Source organism: Arvicanthis niloticus, chromosome 3 (assembly GCF_011762505.2).
Source record: "Arvicanthis niloticus isolate mArvNil1 chromosome 3, mArvNil1.pat.X, whole genome shotgun sequence".
Taxonomy (NCBI): domain Eukaryota; kingdom Metazoa; phylum Chordata; class Mammalia; order Rodentia; family Muridae; genus Arvicanthis; species Arvicanthis niloticus.
Window position 1 is genome coordinate 71,429,812 of NC_047660.1, and position 15,108 is coordinate 71,444,919.

A 15,108-nucleotide genomic window follows, 5' to 3' on the forward strand; every position below is an offset into this window, starting at 1 on the left:
CCACCTTACAAAACATATAAATGGAGCTATGCTCTCTCTAATACAATGACAAAATAATGTGGCTTCCCATTATGTTCTCATATATGTACCCATCTGCCCTCACCCCATCACACTCGAGACAAAGACGTTTACTCTTCCTTGGCCTAAATACCTATTTCCCCAAGGACTCTTCATTTAAATGGGCTCTGGATCTGCTAGGTCCCAAAGTTAACTTAGGGATGCTTTCTACTGTCTCATGTCCATCCATGTCCAGTGGCTTTTGTGATCAGGAAGCACGTTCCTGTCCATGAAGCACAGGCTTTCTTCTGAAACACACACACACACACACACACACACACACACACACACACACACACACACACAAAACATACACACACAGCTCTAGTGGGCTGATGCTTCCAAGATTTTTTCAGGGGGTTTGTTCCATGTTCAATGGAACCTCCCCTTCCATTGCCAGCCTTACTGTTCAAGGACTGAAGAAATGGAGACTTGAGGCCAACAGAGAGTGTCAGAGAGAACGCAGACGGGCAATGCAAATGTTTTCGTTGTTTGGTCATTTCATCTTCGTCCATTTTCTTATGGCAGGGATCATAGCTCTCTGACTTAGCATTGCATCGATGCAACTAGGACAGAGCCTGTCACATCACAGGCACTTGGTGAACATTTGTAAATGACAGACACAATGTGTGGGCTCTTTCATGTCCAGGATATAGGAATACTGACTGTATGCTACTCACTATGAGTTCAGAGCGCATAAGTAATAGATCTCAATAGCAGACAAATAATTGGTCCTCTACAATGCCTTAAAATCAGGTTCACAAGAGTGAGTGGGTCGTAGGCAATCAATTATTCAGAATATCATTTATAGAGATGATTTATATAAATAAAAATATTTTATGAACATCTAAATGATATTTTCAATAGTGGGTCTCCATACAAAATTTCCTTTTGAAGATACAGCTCTTTGTCTAAGACTTTGTTTTATGCAGTAGTGATATTGATTTTCTAGTACCATGCCTGCCATGCTTCTTGCCATGGCAATAATGGGCTAAACCTCTAAACTGTAAGCCAGCCCCAGTTAAATGTTTTTCTTTATAAGAGTTGCTGTGGTCCTGGTTTTTCTTCACAGTAATGGAAACCCTAACCAAGATACCCTAGAAAAGGGAGGAGACTTCCCTCTCTCTTGAGACACTCATGAGAAGAGCTGAAGAAGTGAAATTATGTAAACACTACCCTTCTCTACCTGCCCTCTGAGCCTCTATTGCTCTCTAATGGGGCTCTGGTTAGGGAAGACCTCACATCAGAGCTCACACAGTACCTCAGTGAACAGATGAAACCGCCAATCTGGTCTCTCAAGTCGAGAGAAAGCAATGGCTTCTCCAGATGTACCACAACCCTTTTATTTAGGGCAAGTCTTAATTTCCCAATTTTCACACCTCCTCCAAGGAGTGTGATCCTGAAAGAAGCCATCTAGAAAGATACTAATTTGAGAGTTCCATGCGGCTCCTCAGCAGCCTGTGAGTGGCAGTGTTTTGTTCCCAAAGCTACATCTTCTCAAATGGAAATTCACATTTCAGACCTAAATGACATCTCAGGCCCAAAGCATAAGCTTCATGTGGCACCAGGGTAAATACTGAATGAGTTCACAGACTTTATCCAAATTAAACATTGGAAAACCCTAGAGGCCTTAGTTTCCTGAAGTAAAGAAAAATCATACTTCCAGCTTTCACTGGAAAGATCACACAAAATCCCAGATGTATGTACAATTAATACACACGCAAAGGACCATTTTCATTTGTTTAATGTTGGCGAGCTGCTCACCCAGCAGGTGATGGTGTCAAGAATCCCAGTATTCACCCCGATTCCACACAGCTATAGACGGACATCTTGCTTTACTCCTCAGTTTAGGGTGAACTCTCATATTAGTTGCTCACGTGGCCAATCAACATACCAGAGCACAATCATGTGTCTTCACTTTCTGAAACGGTTTTCAGGAACACATGGTGATCAGCATATGCTGACTTCTAGAAATATTAGCTGCAAAACTGGCAGCCAGCTCTGGCATCCGTGCCCATCCATATGCTTATTAGATCACTTGTACAAACGTTTAATTGTTGTTGCTCTCAATTCCCGGCAAAGTGTTTGAAAGCAGTTCTTTTATGTTGCCTTCCCAAGGACTATGGGCTTCGGTCAAATTTTAATTGAAACATGAGCCTGCAACTGCTTTGCTAAAATTAATTGAAATTAAGATTTATGAATATTTCTTGAGGTTTGAAAGCATTGTAGTAGTTTCAATTTAAAACATTAGTCAGCACTCAGGAGTGATGTCCAATTTCTAAAATGCACGGGCACCGTGGCACTTTGCTGCTGTTTGAACATGAGAATGCTGTGAGCATCTGAGCAGATCTGCATGGCGTGATGAAGTCAGAGAGCCAAGGGGAACCTGGAAAGATTGCCTTACCGCAGCATTTGTCTGCAGGTCTTTTAGGACCACCCAAGATAAATGAGATTTATTCTACTGTGAAAGCTCATCCCCAAGAGATGTTTTCCTTCCTTAAAAATAAATCATTTGTCAACCTTTATTGACAGGAAATATTTGTATAAAAATACCATGATGAAATCCATTGTTTTGTACAACAACAACAACAACAAAAAACTTTCAGAATGAGATAAAAAGATTACATATACATATATATGTCCTTGTTGCCTTATTTGTTTTGAAATCACCTTCACACTCATTAGGTAAGTTCAAAAATTCCCTGGTAGATCACGTGGGCTACCATTCCCATTTTATAGATGAAACACTGAGACACAGGCGTTACACAGTTGCCCTCAAACCTCATTAGAGAGATGAGTCATAGTTGGGAGTGAGAACACAGAGCCGAAACCTTCATTCCAGAGTGCTTTGTCAGCCCCACATTCTTCCTGAATACATCCAAAATCAAAAACAATCACCTCGGAGTGGCCAAACAATGCTAATCAGATCGTCAAACCGCTGGCTACTGCCAAAGGAGCTGGCCACCCTACAGAGCCGAGTCCCTCTGCATATGGGCTCCCACTTGCCTCCTTTCCCTAGGATGAAAAATGAAGAGTGATTAACTGTCAACAAAACAAATGCAACTTCACATTCTTCTAACCAAAGTCACAAACAAGTGACTCTCAGATCTGCCCAGGAGACAAATTCTTTTAGTTGACTTTCAGTAAGCAACGCAAATGAATCTGTGCTCCTATCTGACTGGCTACACTGCTATTGTTCTCCTATCAGGTCTCCTTGGTGAGCTTTAATTAATATCAGAAACAGCACAGGAAACATCCTTAGTTATTCCTCTTGTGTTCAGAGTAAATGTAGCCCACTAAAGGCAAAGTAAACTGCGACTCTTTGAACTTGAGCGTTATCTTTGTCCTTTGGCTTACAAGGACTCGGTGTTATCAGACATGATAATTTGTTCTCTGTGATACCCTCACTGAAATTAATTTTGTTGTAGTCTAGCATACGTTTCCTCTTGCTGATACTTTCACTCTTGGCAAGGTCTTATCTGGGCAGTTAGGGCAGCCCTCGTCTGGCTCTGTCTGCTGAGGTTCAGTAGCTGCAGGGGTAACAACGTTGTTGTTTTAAACAAAGATGTTTACTTTGTTATTAATGTAAAATTCAATCCACTCCCCCCCCCCCCTTTAATCTTCTCACAGTGCAGACAGAAACCCCACCCTCCTTTCTTCTTTTTGTCAGAGATGATGGTCTGGGACTTCATTGCTAAGTTTCCTTGGAAACATCCTCTCAGATCCTTCCAAATACATTGTCATCACAAGGGAGGAGCCATTTTCAGATTCTGCTCTATGCACTCTGGTTTAAACTCTATTGATATCTATCATCCAGAGATAAACATGACCTTTCCCCCTCTTTCTCTTTTTCATGTGGTAAATGTGTGTGTATCTTGTATACCTGTGTTCATGTGTGGGGACTGATATCAGGATATCGTCCACAGTTGCTTCTGTGCCTTATTTTTGAGATAGGCTTTCTTACTCAACCTGGGGCTTATTGTTCCATCTACACTAGCTGGCCAATAGCCACCAGAATTTTCCTGGTCTCTGCTCCCTAAGTGCTGAGGTTAAAGATACACAGTTATGCCTGTTTTTTGTTTGTTTGTTTGTTTGTCTTTGCTTTTTAATATAGATACTAAGACTCTGAACTCAGGTCCTCGTGCTTGCCAGCGGGTGCTTTGCCCCAGGAGTCATCTTTCCAGTCCCAGTTTCATCTTTAAATATTAAAGTTGTATACACTTAGTGAAAAAAATAATTCACATCCCAACATCAGTGTGGCTTAGCACATGCTGTGTACTGCCATGTGATTTTTGTTCCAAGGGAAGATTAGTATATGGACAACAGACTTTATGCAAATGAATTTATGATTACTATTCTTCAGTTAACTTGAAAATTCTCTTTTTAGTCTTTGAGAAGCTCATATATGCATATAATGTTTTGAGTGTACTCACTACCCATTCCTTCTTCTTCCCAACACTTCTTCTTTCGTATCTTTGTATTTTTTTTTAATAGTCCACTGAGTGTTATTGGGGTTGCTGGCATGAGCATGGATGTGGGTTTATTTATTAATTCATGGGCAAGAGGTTACACTCCCCAAGAAAAATTACTCTCCTTATTCCCTAGGAACCACTAACTGTCAGTAGCTTCTCAGTGACAGCAGAGCCTCATGTACCCCTCCTCTATCAATCCCAGGGTATTGTGGAGCTATGGAGAAGAAACTGCAGTTTCCGTGAGCTCAAGATGGCAACAGCCATGTCATGTCCGGGTAACAGTGTTTCAGTGCACTCTGCCCATCCTCTGGCTCTTACATTCTTTCTGCCGCCTCATTGGGAACATATTCTGAAGTGTGTGTGTGTGTGTGTGTGTGTGTGTGTGTGTGTGTGTACAGAAACACATGTGTGTGCTTTTATATGCTCATGTGTATGGAAGCCAGAGGATGTCCTCAGGTGTTGGTGATCAGGCACTACCCACATCAGAAAGTCTCACTGGCTTACAACTCGCAAAGTGACTTAAGCTAGCAGGCCAGTGAACGCTACAGGTCCACATGTCTCTTCCTTCCCAGCACAGGGATTACACAGCTATAACCATGCCCAGCCTTTCAATTGTGGGTTCCGAGTATCAAACTGGGATCTTCATTCTAATAAGACAAGAACTTTACTACTAATTGATCTCCCTGACCTTTTCTTGGACATGTTAAAAGTTTAATTAGTGTTTTTCTATTTGCTCAATGGAAAAGTCAGTGTTTCCAACTTTCCATGATTCTTTGAGTACAAGAAAGGTGTTCTAGCTTTGGGAGTTAAACAAAAATTCTGTTTTATATAAACTTAATATGCATGGTCTGAAGGTATTTTATGCTATACTTAAAGCAATTTTGTGCATAAAACACAGGCACAGGAAGGAAGGGCATCACTGGCCACCGTGTAAGAGGTTTGTAGCATTGCTTATGACACATCCTCTGAAGATCAGCAATGATGTTCTTACGCTTACACACACATGAGTACTTCGAAGAGAAGAAAATTTGGTGCACCTCTGCTTTCCACGCATCACAATGGCTTTGTAGCAGCAAAAAACAATGCAGCCTCAGTGTCTGCCTATGAAGCTGCATTGCATGTTCAATGAAAGGCTGGGTCAGCAAGATAGTTCAGATGCTTGCCATGCAACCCTGACACCCTGATTTCAACCTCCAGCACTCTCATGGTATCAGGAGATAAGCGACTCTGGCAAGCTTCCTTATGACCACCACATAAACACCATCACTCACACATGCCCAGCACCCCCGCCCTCCATGAATGTATAAATATACACACATTTAGATGTTTGGTAACTTGGCCTGTCTTTTATCAAAATAATTTATTATGCAGGAGCTTGAGAGATGGCTCAGCAGCCAAGAGCACACTGGTTGTTCTTCTAGAGAACCCAGATTTGATTCCCAGCACCTGCACAGTGGCTGGCAATTGTCTCTTGCTCCAGTTCCAGGGAATCTGATGCCCTCCTCTGGCCAATATAAATTTTGTAATTGTCTTGTCAAGATTTGAAAATGAAACATGACAATTTTGCTTCTCTGTATATTTAAAGTTTAGTAGAATTAATGTCTTTGCAATTCAAAATAATCTTTTATGTTATATTTCTGAATATTTCTCCATAGTTTATGCTTTCTTTAATGGATGTGGTTCACATGCTTCCCATTTCTTGTTTAATATCATTTTTTATGCTGTTACACCTAAAGCAAAGAAAAGGAAAGAGGAAAGTAAAGAAAAGAAAAATTTGACAAATTAGACATTGTTGTATAATTTCTTCAAGTAGGATATTGTTTCAAACACTGGAGTACTTACTACAATATGAGAACATTTTATGCTTCCAGATAACACTATGAAAAATGCTATGAATTGTTTTCTTTTTATCAAAAGAGCACTTTGGTAATTTAGTCTGGAGTTGGCCAAGAGGCATTTTTTTTTTCAATAATAAACTTTCATCTTGTTGCGAGCACACTTCTTGGGATGAAGTCAACAATGTGTAACCACCTAGAGAAATGACCAGTGGCAGCCATGTTCAGACCACACAGGGACCAAGAGAATTCTGGGGTCTGCCGATTTCACAGAGTGGTGAATTTGTTGTGAAATTTTGGAAGTTGTCATAACTCCAAAGAAGATCTTCTGAACCAGGCTGGCAGTGTCGAGAGTAATGCAAGATATTAGTAGCAGCTATAGGAGTGGGGCCAAGGGGTGGCGGGGAGAATGTCAAAGCAAGCACAGAAAGTGCTAGTCCACAATTTGAAAATGGCTCAGAGGACCCAAAACACTTTCTAAAAACTGTGCAGACTGATGATTAATGCTCACCACATTTCACTCTGATTTCTACAGAGCTGTCCAAATGTTTCAACACCTGCTTCACATGAGGGGAAATCCTCTTGTAAACAGGAGTGAGTCACTACCTAAGGCCTGTGAGCAAAGACTCTTGGGTATATGCACATTTTCTCCAGGTCTCCTTTGATGGACACTGACTGAAAATAGGGCATAACCTTCTTTGCCCTGGCAATGTTTGCTGGAAAAGGGGAAACTCTAGAGAGGAAAAAACCCAGGACACGTTGATACACCTAAGCACATAAATAAAGCCCTCCCTTATGTATTTATATAGGTGGGAGTCATGATAATTACATTTCCAAATGGTTTTCAAAAACTGCATAAATGTGTACTTAAAAAGTCATAGCAATGAACGGAGACTGGATGGCTCATTAGTCATGAGGTAAAGAAGCATTCCCTTTGGATCACCTAGTCCAAGAAAGATGAGGCCAGACACAATTTGATTGAACAGCACAAAAAGTATCCTTTGTGGATGGATACATGAGACCAAAAACCAATATTGCAGCTTTCAGAAGAATTATTCATTCGCTCATACCTTCAGCCAATGTTTATTGAGTCTCTCTCATGTCCAAGGTACATTAATAGGATAAAAGATTTGAAGAGTACGAAACAGAACATTGCCAGACCTCAGAGAGCCCATCAGATACAGGAGGAAAGACAGGTGATCTGGAGTCATAGGGAGATGGCACGAACACCACCATAGAGAATTAGTAAATAGTTGCACAGGAAGTACAGAGGAGAGAGAAAGCATAAACTACTGTTAGTAATGGCCTATCCACTATCCTATGAAAGATAACAAAGATGAGCCCATAGAAACCGAGAGTAGAATGGTAGGTACTGGAGACCAGAGGAAAGTGTGTGAATGGGTACTAAGTTACAGACAGATAGGAGCATGAAGAGTATGGGTATGATTAATGTAACATCTATTTCAAAATGCTGATAGGAAGAATTTTGAATGTTTTCTCCATAAAGAAATGACATGTTTGAGGAGACGTTTAAGTTAATTTAAATATTATACATTTTTGGAACATTCACCATAAAGAAATGACAGATATTTGAGATGTTTAAGTTAACATTATTTGAGATGTCTAAGTTAATATTATACATTTTTGGAATATTACATTCGTTCCCTCTAATATGCATTTGCAAACATTTTAATTTATTTTTAGAGATTTCTTTTTTTAACTGTAAAATTCTATTCTTTGTAATTAGCAAGCATATTGTGAGAAGATATTTTGAAGGGCACTTATATTTTGTTTTCTATAATTGACCATGATGGGACAGTTTTCTAAAAGACAAATGTGCTAGTCAGGACCAGCTGATCTATGTTGAGATGATTTAGGTAACCCTGTGCTCTGCGAAGGGAACTGAGATATGTATCAATTCATTCAAACTTCCCACTCGGGCAAGGGAGCACTCTGAAATCCTGGACCCAGTTTGAGTTGGGGAGGGCCCCAGTTTGGGTTGGGGAGGGCTTCCACCATCCAGACTCATTGATTTGCATTCTTTCAGGTGATATCATAACCAGGTATGGAACCTTGAATGCTGTGAGTAGGGGCAACCCCTGAGTTAGACATCACTCATGAGGTTGCCTCAGATGTGTTACCTGCTAGGTTTAGGCCTGGTGTCTTAATAGGGATTAACGAGGACAATTAGTCCAATTTCAAAATTTCGGGTAGCTGGTTAAGTGCCCTAGAAGGATACTTCTGAGGAAGTATTCTTAGAACTCCTCAGAGTTTCCCAGAGTGGACCCTGGTGAACTGCCAACATCTGACTATTCACCAATCAGTTTTCGATATTGACAACTTAATTATCTCCATTCTTTGACTGACCCTGTCATGCAAAGTCAACTCTGTTAAGAAGAGCTTTCCTGAGACATCAGGGTGAACAACCCAAGAGTGCCAACCCAGAGCCAGGCATAGAGCTCTTGGAAATTGGAAAGGCCGGTACTGTCAAAAAAGCAATCCAAGCAGTTCTCCATGTGGCAACCTAAACAGCCTGGGGTGGAGATGAAGCCCAGAGCTTCAGGAAAAGCTCAAAAACGGAAATACCAAGATGGAAATGAGACAGAGACAGAGTCTGAAGCTTTGGGACAAAATCCAAAAAGGAAATGCCAGGTATTTAAGGAACCCAGCAAGGCTTGGAAGAAGACCCCTTGAGAGCATCAAGACCTAGAGCTTCAGAGAGACCAGCCAGGCAAGGATCAGGTACAGAAATCCTAGGAAAAGAGTTCAAGACAACTAAAACCCCTAGAGTGTACCAAAAGGTCCTCCAGAGCAAGCTGTAACTGAGAGGAAGCCTGCTGATCGCAAGGGTCACAAGCACCCCTATTCTGTCATGGAGGAAAATGAACAAAGCCCCCCCCCCCCCAAGGAAAAGCACAGAAGGTTATCACAGAAAAGAGATCCAGAACCATCTACACCAGAGAGAGAGAGAGAGAGAGAGAGAGAGAGAGAGAGAGAGAGAGAGAGAGAGATGTTCAGAGGAGAAATCTGTTACACAAAAGAAAGGTGGTGAAAACCATGAAGGAGGAACATCTTGGAGCCTGACTTACCAGGAACACTAGCTCTAATCATCCTTGATAGTGGCAGAGGCGATAGGTTACTCCCCAACAAGATGGCAGTACTTGCGGCAGAGAAAAAGCCTCTCACAAACCAAGAAAGGGCAAAGAAGTGGATCAAAATTTTCATGTTACAGAGGATATGGAGAAGGAAATTAAGAGTGCACTGGGTCCAGGACCCCAAGAAGTAGGGGATTCAAGTTGCAAATCACCTGAGGAGATATCCAGACCCTCAAGAATGGTCAGTGGCTCAATGATGAGGTCATCAATTTCTACATGAACCTTCTGGTTGAGAGAAATGAAAACCAAGGCTACCCAGCTCTTCATGTGTTTAGCACTTTCTTTTACCTCAAGCTAAAGCATAGCGGTTACAGTTCTGTGAAAAGATGGACTCAAGGAATCAATCTCTTTGACAAAGAACTTATATTGGTGCCTATTCACCGGAAAGTTCATTGGAGCCTGGTGGTAATGGATTTGAGAAAACAAAGTATCGTATACCTCGATTCAATGGGACAGACAGGAAAGACTATCTGTGAGACCATCTTCCAATATTTACAAAATGAGAGCAAGACACGAAGGAACATCGAGCTGGACCCTTTGGAGTGGAAGCAATACAGCATGACATCAGAGGAGATTCATCAGCAACTGAATGGGAGTGACTGTGAGATGTTCACCCGTAAATATGCAGATTACATCGCTAGAGACCAACCTGTCACCTTCTCTCAGCAGCACATGTCCATCTTCAGGAAGAGGATGGTATGGGAAATCCTGCACAGACACTTACTGTAACAACATCCACCTGATTGCTGTGGTCACCACCCCTGTATTTTTCCATTGATGTTCCTAATATACCTCAAATAGGATGAGTTGAAGAGATTTAAAACAGGTACTGAGCTGTCTGATCAGGTGAAGCCCACTTTCTTTAATATAGTCCTAACTTCGGTTGTCAGACTGATGCCCTAATGCCATCTCTAGGATGCATGCAACGACTGCAGGCTTGGATACTGCTGCTGTCCAACCGACAGGAGACCACATGTTCAAGAAATACTGTTTTAATGCTGAATTTAGTCAATGAATTGCTGTTCTTTGTTTTATTTTGTCTTGTTTTGTTGTGTTTTTTAATTTGTGTTTTGTTTTTTTGTGTTTTTGTTTTGTTTTATTTTGTTTTTGTCTTCCTAACCCCACCACAGTGATTATTTTCCTTGACTCACTTGCAAACCTTGACCATTATCATTTTCCAATCCTCTTGTCCTTGTTCAAACTGTCTATTTCCTAAAGGAATGTCCATCACAGTGCCATTCTCTGCTGAAGATGAGGAGGGACATCAGCAGGAAGAGGCAGAAGCTGTTCCCTGGCATCTCCAATGCTGGAGTTGGATGCTGTTAAGTTAAAGCTGGGGGTAGTGGTGGTGGTGTTTGTTTTGTTTTTATTCTTAAAAATAGTATATGAAATGAAAATGAGTTGCACAGATTGGTGCTGTTCTGAACCACCGCACTCTACTGGACTTGTACAGGATGTAGAACTGCAGCCAAACTACTGACTGGACTCCAGAACTATTAAGAAAAGCACCATGGTCATTTAAAGACTCATTCTTTCATAGACCTGCCTTAGTTTTGGATGTTGATTTGAAGTAACTATAATGGCAAATGTCCATTTTTATCTCAGGTCTCACTGAATTGAATTAATTTTTCAAAAGTTTTATTCAATTTAAATTTTTATTCTTAAAAAGTTTTGGTATATATTAAGATGAAATTGAGATTTTTTTTTTCTCATTAGATTAACATCCCTACTGTGGAAGTTGGGGATTTAGTATTTAGGGTTGATACTGCCAGTTATAAAATACCCTATTTTACATGTGATAGTTTATATTTAACTTTTCTATCCGTTATCTTATAGTTGTGTTTATACAATCTTTACTTAATAAAGTTTAAAGTTATTTAAACATTTCACAAGTTCTGGTGTCTCCTGTTTCTTTTACGGTGTAGTAATAAAACCTGGATTGTGAGGAGAAACCTGAAAAGCAGATGTCCAGGACTTGACTCACCAGCTTAAGCCTTATATACACTGTGCACATCAGTGATTGTTATTCTGTTCTGGGCCTGTACAATGGAGTTAGAATGTTCCAGAGAGCATCCACTCCTTGATCTTGGGTTGTAGAGGGAGAATATACATGGAGTTTAGTTGAGCAGTGTCCATCTGAGCTGTAGAGTGGTAGCAATGGACAAATGTATTGATGCACACGAGGACACTTGTCATTGAAGCTACTCTGCATTACTGTAAAGGGAACTCAGGGAGATCCATTGCTCACGGCTACCACAGAATGAGACTGACCCTGGAAAAGGAAACAATATCTTCATAGTTTTGGCCAGATGTAGGGAGAGAACATGTCTCAATTCTCTTTTGTCTATAGCAAAGAGATGATGTATAGAAAAGACTAAACAGAGTTGGGGAAATGGCTCAGTTGGCAAAGTACTTGCCAGTAAGTGTGAGGATCCAAGTTTCACCAAAAACCCCATTAATAAAGATCATGATGGGTGGCCATGAGAAGGAAGAGACTGGGTTCTTTATGGCAGAGTGATTTTCCATCTCATCTCTTTCCCCAGCCCTCCTCCTTCCTTGGGAGAATGTTTTTTCCTAATCAGCCATTCTTGCTTTTTATGCAAGTAGACGTCTCTAATCAATTTCTTGAGGACAGAAGATCCTAGAAATCCTCCAGAGGGTCTTCTGAACCTTGTTACCATCCAATATCAGTGGTGTCTATTATCAAATGCTTAATATGTACACTTTCCTAAAGAGCATCACATGAGCTGGAGCGATGGTTGAAAAATCTGAAGCTTGGTGGTAGATGGGAGAGCTTACCCACTTAATGTTTAAGTCTATATGTTCAGTCCTCAGTACCTCCTCGAGACCTCAGATTCACCACTCTCCAGTGTGTTCCGCCAGGAAGTCAGCTTCCCAGCCAATGCACCAAATGTAAGACTCTAGCGAGCAGAGCCTTAGGTTGCCGGTGACCCCCTAGAGAACCATGCAGAGACGTGAATCAATGCAAAAAGCAAGAGGAATTTTAATGATCCAATGCATTGGGGTTGTCCTGCACCCGAAGGAGAGGAGACCTTATTTTTAGAGATTTCGTATACATATAAGATGTATTTTTATCATGTACGTCCTGAGACTTCCCCTTTCAACTCCTCCAAAATATCCCTCTCTCAAGGTCATGTATTTTTCTTCTGTTTTGGTTTGATTTTTATAACCCACTGAGTTCAACCAGTGCTTTTAGTATGTACACGTAGGCAAGGCCATCTATTGAGCATGAGCAATTATGAATGACCCCATCCCCCAAAGAAAACCAAGTCTCCTTCAACCAGTAGCCATTAATTGTTAAAAGCTCTCTAGCTAAGTGGGCATGGGGGTAATGTTCTCCTCCAACTTACTCCTTGACACCTGAGGTAGTCGGAAGAGCTGGGACTGAGGTCATGAGAGTGGAAGAACTAGCCATACCGTTCACTGGTTGTAGAACTTGGGAGAACAGGCCCTGCACCTCACCTGGGCAATACATTAGAGCTGGCCCTGATGGCAAAGGCATGGATGAGCTAGCCTTGAGGGTATGAAAACAGGAGAGCTATCTCAGCCCCTCCCTGGCTGCAGCACTTGGGAGAGTGAGTTCTACACCGAGATTGGGCAGCACAGTGGAGCTGGTTCTGAAGATGTGGGAGCAAGTGAGCCAGCCTGAGAGCATTAGAGAAAGATGGCTGATCCTGCCTCCTGATGACGTCAGCATTGGGTGGCCTAGCTGGAGAGTTCACCCTGGTAGTATAACTACAGTAGAGTTGGAGGGTTGATCAGCTCAGCTACTACACAAGCCCAATCTAGGGCTTTGAATTGGCCCACCCCAAAATCTACACCATCTATGAACTCTTGGAAGGGTCAGTTCTACTGATTCAAAGCTTTAGGATCTCCATGACACAGGACAACAGGATAACTGGAAGGAGTCCCAATGAAGATACAATATTGATGATGTCATAGAAGCCAGAAATCTCAAATCAGACAAATGACTCTTTGCTATGAACATTTGTAAATGAAGCTGTGTGGACAGAGGGGTATACTGTAAGACACAGTGTGACATACTACACAAAGGGATGGGGGATGAGTATGACTGGGGTGGTGCATGATATGAAACCCACAAAGAATCACTAAGAAACAAAATGAAAAACTCAGCAAGGTGTGGGCCTCAGGAGTCCTGCCCCCATCCATGCTGAACTTTTGGCTGTTTTGATCTAAAAAATGTACAATTTGTATATTTAATGTATCCACTAAGATAAAATTGAAAATAAAAAAAGCCATAGAATTAAATAACTAAATGATTTGGCCACAAAAATCCATTTTGGCTGAAACCATAGAAGATGGCCTGTCTTTTATCAAAATAATTTATTATGCAGGAGTTGGAGCTGGAGAGATGATGACTCAGCAGCTAAGAGTACTGGTTGCTCTTCTAGAGAATCTGGATTTGATTCCCAGCACCTGCATGGTGGCTAGCAACTGTCTGTAGCTCCAGTTCCAGGGAATCTGATCCCCTCTTCTAGCCTTTGAGGGCACTGCATGCAGATATTGCACAGATTTATATGTTGGCATGATACCCATACACATAAAATAAATAAAATTTAAAAATTAAAAAAAAATCACACCAGTACAGTCAAAAGAATAACACTTGTCTTTAAATGTTGTCAACAGTGTGGTTTTCAGGGTTTGGTTTTAGTGTTCGTGTTGTTAAATTTGCTCTGTACAGAGCCCTTTCTTGCATGTTTTAAATTTCTAACTCATGTTGTCCAACTCATGTAAAGAAGTACAATTTTTAAGTTGCCTGCAGCACCTCAGTATGTAGTAACAGAAGGAGTCCACGTCTCCCAGGCCAGCTGCCCTCTACGTGCTCTGAGCAATGTAGCACTGGTGGCATCTTCTAGGATTTCCTAGACATCCAGTCCTAAGCTTCATTGTATTATTTACCTTATTGTGTATGTGTGTGTGTGTGTATGTGTGTGTGTGTATGTGACAGAGAAAGAGACACACACAGAGAGAGACAGAGACAGAGAGATATGGAGACTGAGAGAGAGAATGTCACAGTGTATATGTGGACAGAAGGCAACTTGGGGAAGTAAGACTTGGTAGTAAATGCCTTTACCTGCTGAGCCACCTCATTGCCGTGTGTGTGTGTGTGTGTGTGTGTGTGTGTGTGTGTGTGTGTATCCATTTTTTTTTTCTGAGACTGGGTCTCTCTGTGTATCCTTGGCTGTCCCAGAACTTACTCTGTAAACCAGGCTGGCGGCCACCTCAGCAATTTGCTAGCCTCTGCCTCCTGAGTTCTGGGATTAAAGGTGTGTACTACCACAGCCTGACTCCATTTTACATTTTAAATAAGCAGTTCCTTAAGAAACACAGGACATACAATTCACATCCCAGCCCAGTGAGATTCTCTCCTCCCTGCCTCAAAGCTCCCTTCCTCTATCCTAGCCCAACCCTCAGCTCTCTCATTATCTCATATGCCATGTAGACTGTACTTACTAGGATGACTGCGACAACTTTGTGAAGCAATTTTGTCTTTGATTGCTGAACACAATGCTTCATGCCCTCTTTTTGTTTAAAGGTAAATAACAT

At 41.4% G+C, this 15,108-nt stretch overlaps 1 pseudogene; it reads left to right on the top strand.

The window, feature by feature from the left end:
* Positions 1-8,878: 8,878 nt before the first annotated feature.
* LOC117706331 (sentrin-specific protease 2 pseudogene) lies at positions 8,879-10,248 on the top strand (annotated as a pseudogene).
* Positions 10,249-15,108: the final 4,860 nt, after the last annotated feature.